The sequence below is a fragment of the Hyla sarda genome, chromosome 4 (genome assembly GCF_029499605.1).
Source record: "Hyla sarda isolate aHylSar1 chromosome 4, aHylSar1.hap1, whole genome shotgun sequence".
Lineage (NCBI taxonomy): Eukaryota > Metazoa > Chordata > Amphibia > Anura > Hylidae > Hyla > Hyla sarda.
In genome coordinates this window covers 44,172,864-44,177,863 of record NC_079192.1, presented here as the reverse complement: position 1 = coordinate 44,177,863, position 5,000 = coordinate 44,172,864, and the positions used below count along the sequence as shown (strand labels likewise).

The window sequence follows — 5,000 nt, the reverse complement described above, 5'->3', positions numbered from 1 at the left end:
TTCATAGGCCGACCAGATCACTGCAGAGTTAAGCAGCTGGAGTTGGAGTTGTTCTTTGTGGATGAAAAAAGAAAATCATTACCCCACAGCTTTAAGCCATTCATTTGGTCCACTTGCCTTCTAAGCTAAACTCATGCCCATCTCTTAAGAAATTCAACAAAACCTCATGGCTAAAGCCAAGAAAAATTGCCCCGTGTGAGGATTGAACTCACGACCTTCAGATTATGAGACTGACGCGCTACCTACTGCGCTAACGAGGCAAGTGGCATGGTGGTTTGATCCAGTGCCAAGCTGATAATTCAAAAGAATACAAATTTTAGATCACTTTTTTACTTTTTTTTTTTCCTCAAACAAAAAAACAGTGGCAGAAGTAGGTCCCATATGGTCTTGCGGTTAGGATACCTGGTTTTCACCCAGGCGGCCCGGGTTCGACTCCAGGTATGGGAATGTGTCTTTTTTATAAACTTGCAGGCAAGTTCAAAGGAGGGTGAGGTCATTTGAAAGTGAAGCGGACGGAGTTCTAGTTGGTCTTTGTGAGTGAAAAGAAAGAAATCGGAACACATCTGTTGTTGGCCATTTATTATATCCATTTTCTCAAGATCCCACTTGGCTTCAAAGCTAAACTCATCCCCATCTCCACTTTCTAACTCTATGATGCTAAAGAAGGCAACCAAACCTCATGGCAAAAGATGGAAAAATTGCCTGGTGTGAGGATTAAACTCACAGTTTTCAGATTATTAAATTCATAGGCCGACCAGATCACTGCAGAGTTAAGCAGCTGGAGTTGGAGTTGCACTTTGTGGATGGAAAAAGAAAATCCTTACCCCACAGCTTTAAGCCATTTATTTGGTCCACACGCCTTCTAAGCTAAACTCATGCCCATCTCTTAAGGAATTCAGCAAAACCTCATGGCTAAAGACAAGAAAATTGCCCAGTTTTGTCTCTCATGGCTAAAGACAAGAAGTCAACCAAACCTCATGTCAAAAGATGGAAAAATTACCTTCTAAGCTAAACTCATGCTCATCTCTTAAGGAAATCAACAAAACCTCATGGCTAAAGACAAGAAAATTGCCCAGTTTTGTCTCTCATGGCTAAAGACAAGAAGTCAACCAAACCTCATGGCAAAAGATGGAAAAATTGCCCGGTGTGGGAATCAAACTCACAGTTTTCAGATTATTAAATTCATAGGCCGACCAGATCACTGCAGAGTTAAGCAGCTGGAGTTGGAGTTGTTCTTTGTGGATGAAAAAAGAAAATCATTACCCCACAGCTTTAAGCCATTCATTTGGTCCACTTGCCTTCTAAGCTAAACTCATGCCCATCTCTTAAGAAATTCAACAAAACCTCATGGCTAAAGCCAAGAAAAATTGCCCCGTGTGAGGATTGAACTCACGACCTTCAGATTATGAGACTGACGCGCTACCTACTGCGCTAACGAGGCAAGTGGCATGGTGGTTTGATCCAGTGCCAAGCTGATAATTCAAAAGAATACAAATTTTAGATCACTTTTTTACTTTTTTTTTTTCCTCAAACAAAAAAACAGTGGCAGAAGTAGGTCCCATATGGTCTTGCGGTTAGGATTCCTGGTTTTCACCCAGGCGGCCCGGGTTCGACTCCAGGTATGGGAAAGTGTCTTTTTTATAAACTTGCAGGCAAGTTCAAAGGAGGGTGAGGTCATTTGAAAGTGAAGCGGACGGAGTTCTAGTTGGTCTTTGTGAGTGAAAAGAAAGAAATCGGAACACATCTGTTGTTAGCCATTTATTATATCCATTTTCTCAAGATCCCACTTGGCTTCAAAACTAAACTCATCCCCATCTCCACTTTCTAACTCTATGATGCTAAGGAAGTCAACCAAACCTCTTGGCAAAAGATGGAAAAATTGCCTGGTGTGAGGATTAAACTCACAGTTTTCAGATTATTAAATTCATAGGCCGACCAGATCACTGCAGAGTTAAGCAGCTGGAGTTGGAGTTGTACTTTGTGGATGGAAAAAGAAAATCATTACCCCACAGCTTTAAGCCATTCATTTGGTCCACTTGCCTTCTAAGCTAAACTCATGCCCATCTCTTAAGGAATTCAGCAAAACCTCATGGCTAAAGACAAGAAAATTGCCCAGTTGTGTCTCTCATGGCTAAAGACAAGAAGTCAACCAAACCTCATGGCAAAAGATGGAAAAATTACCTTCTAAGCTAAACTCATGCCCATCTCTTAAGGAAATCAACAAAACCTCATGGCTAAAGACAAGAAAATTGCCCAGTTTTGTCTCTCATGGCTAAAGACAAGAAGTCAACCAAACCTCATGGCAAAAGATGGAAAAATTGCCCGGTGTGGGAATCAAACTCACAGTTTTCAGATTATTAAATTCATAGGCCGACCAGATCACTGCAGAGTTAAGCAGCTGGAGTTGGAGTTGTTCTTTGTGGATGAAAAAAGAAAATCATTACCCCACAGCTTTAAGCCATTCATTTGGTCCACTTGCCTTCTAAGCTAAAATGCCCATCTCTTAAGGAATTCAACAAAACCTCATGGCTAAAGCCAAGAAAAATTGCCCCGTGTGAGGATTGAACTCACGACCTTCAGATTATGAGACTGACGCGCTACCTACTGCGCTAACGAGGCAAGTGGCATGGTGGTTTGATCCAGTGCCAAGCTGATAATTCAAAAGAATACAAATTTTAGATCACTTTTTTACTTTTTTTTTTTCCTCAAACAAAAAAACAGTGGCAGAAGTAGGTCCCATATGGTCTAGCGGTTAGGATTCCTCGTTTTCACCCAGGCGGCCCGGGTTTGACTCCAGGTATGGGAATGTGTCTTTTTTATAAACTTGCAGGCAAGTTCAAAGGAGGGTGAGGTCATTTGAAAGTGAAGCGGACGGAGTTCTAGTTGGTCTTTGTGGGTGAAAAGAAAGAAATCGGAACACATCTGTTGTTAGCCATTTATTATATCCATTTTCTCAAGATCCCACTTGGCTTCAAAGCTAAACTCATCCCCATCTCCACTTTCTAACTCTATGATGCTAAGGAAGTCAACCAAACCTCATGGCAAAAGATGGAAAAATTGCCTGGTGTGAGGATTAAACTCACAGTTTTCAGATTATTAAATTCATAGGCCGACCAGATCACTGCAGAGTTAAGCAGCTGGAGTTGGAGTTGTACTTTGTGGATGGAAAAAGAAAATCATTACCCCACAGCTTTAAGCCATTCATTTGGTCCACTTGCCTTCTAAGCTAAACTCATGCCCATCTCTTAAGGAATTCAGCAAAACCTCATGGCTAAAGACAAGAAAATTGCCCAGTTGTGTCTCTCATGGCTAAAGACAAGAAGTCAACCAAACCTCATGGCAAAAGATGGAAAAATTGCCCAAAGTGAGGATCAAACTCACAGTTTTCAGATTATTAAATTCATAGGCCGACCAGATCACTGCAGAGTTAAGCAGCTGCAGTTGGAGTTGTACTTTGTGGATGGAAAAAGAAAATCATTACCCCACAGCTTTAAGCCATTCATTTGGTCCACTTGCCTTCTAAGCTAAACTCATGCCCATCTCTTAGGGAATTCAGCAAAACCTCATGGCTAAAGACAAGAAAATTGCCCAGTTGTGTCTCTCATGGCTAAAGACAAGAAGTCAACCAAACCTCATGGCAAAAGATGGAAAAATTGCCCAAAGTGAGGATCAAACTCACAGTTTTCAGATTATTAAATTCATAGGCCGACCAGATCACTGCAGAGTTAAGCAGCTGGAGTTGGAGTTGTTCTTTGTGGATGAAAAAAGAAAATCCTTACCCCACAGCTTTAAGCCATTCATTTGGTCCACTTGCCTTCTAAGCTAAACTCATGCCCATCTCTTAAGGAAATCAACAAAACCTCATGGCTAAAGCCAAGAAAAATTGCCCCCTGTGAGGATCGAACTCACGACCTTCAGATTATGAGACTGGCGCGCTACCTACTGCGCTAACGAGGCAAGTGGCATGGTGGTATGATCCAGTGCCAAGCGGATAATTCAAAAGAATACAAATTTTAGATCACTTTTTAACTTTTTTTTTTCCTCATACAAAAAAACTGTGGCAGAAGCAGGTCCCATATGGTCTAGCGGTTAGGATTCCTGGTTTTCACCCAGGCGGCCCGGGTTCGACTCCCGGTATGGGAATGTGTTTTTTTTATAAACTTGCAGGCAAGTTCAAAGGAGGGTGAGGTCATTTGAAAGTGAAGCAGACGGAGTTCTAGTTGGTCTTTGTGGGTGAAAAGAAAGAAATCGGAACACATCTGTTGTTAGCCATTTATTATATCCATTTTCTCAAGATCCCACTTGGCTTCAAAGCTAAACTCATCCCCATCTCCACTTTCTAACTCTATGATGCTAAGGAAGTCAACCAAACCTCATGGCAAAAGATGGAAAAATTGCCTGGTGTGAGGATTAAACTCACAGTTTTCAGATTATTAAATTCATAGGCCGACCAGATCACTGCAGAGTTAAGCAGCTGGAGTTGGAGTTGTACTTTGTGGATGGAAAAAGAAAATCATTACCCCACAGCTTTAAGCCATTCATTTTGTCCACTTGCCTTCTAAGCTAAACTCATGCCCATCTCTTAAGGAATTCAGCAAAACCTCATGGCTAAAGACAAGAAAATTGCCCAGTTTTGTCTCTCATGGCTAAAGACAAGAAGTCAACCAAACCTCATGGCAAAAGATGGAAAAATTGCCCGGTGTGGGAATCAAACTCACAGTTTTCAGATTATTAAATTCATAGGCCGACCAGATCACTGCAGAGTTAAGCAGCTGGAGTTGGAGTTGTTCTTTGTGGATGAAAAAAGAAAATCATTACCCCACAGCTTTAAGCCATTCATTTGGTCCACTTGCCTTCTAAGCTAATCTCATGCCCATCTCTTGAGGAATTCAACAAAACCTCATGGCTAAAGCCAAGAAAAATTGCCCCGTGTGAGGATTGAACTCACGACCTTCACATTATGAGACTGACGCGCTACCTACTGCGCTAACGAGGCAAGT

The 5,000-nt window shown here is 41.6% G+C and overlaps 4 non-coding genes across 4 annotated transcripts; 1 reads left to right on the top strand and 3 right to left on the bottom strand.

The window, feature by feature from the left end:
• Positions 1-187: 187 nt before the first annotated feature.
• TRNAM-CAU (transfer RNA methionine (anticodon CAU)) lies at positions 188-260 on the bottom strand. Its single transcript has one exon. It is a non-coding gene; the product is annotated as a tRNA-Met (tRNA).
• Positions 261-1,368: 1,108 nt separating this feature from the next.
• TRNAM-CAU (transfer RNA methionine (anticodon CAU)) lies at positions 1,369-1,441 on the bottom strand. Its single transcript has one exon. It is a non-coding gene; the product is annotated as a tRNA-Met (tRNA).
• Positions 1,442-2,546: 1,105 nt separating this feature from the next.
• On the bottom strand, positions 2,547-2,619 carry TRNAM-CAU (transfer RNA methionine (anticodon CAU)). The gene has a single exon. It is a non-coding gene; the product is annotated as a tRNA-Met (tRNA).
• Positions 2,620-4,071: 1,452 nt separating this feature from the next.
• On the top strand, positions 4,072-4,143 carry TRNAE-UUC (transfer RNA glutamic acid (anticodon UUC)). The gene has a single exon. It is a non-coding gene; the product is annotated as a tRNA-Glu (tRNA).
• Positions 4,144-5,000: the final 857 nt, after the last annotated feature.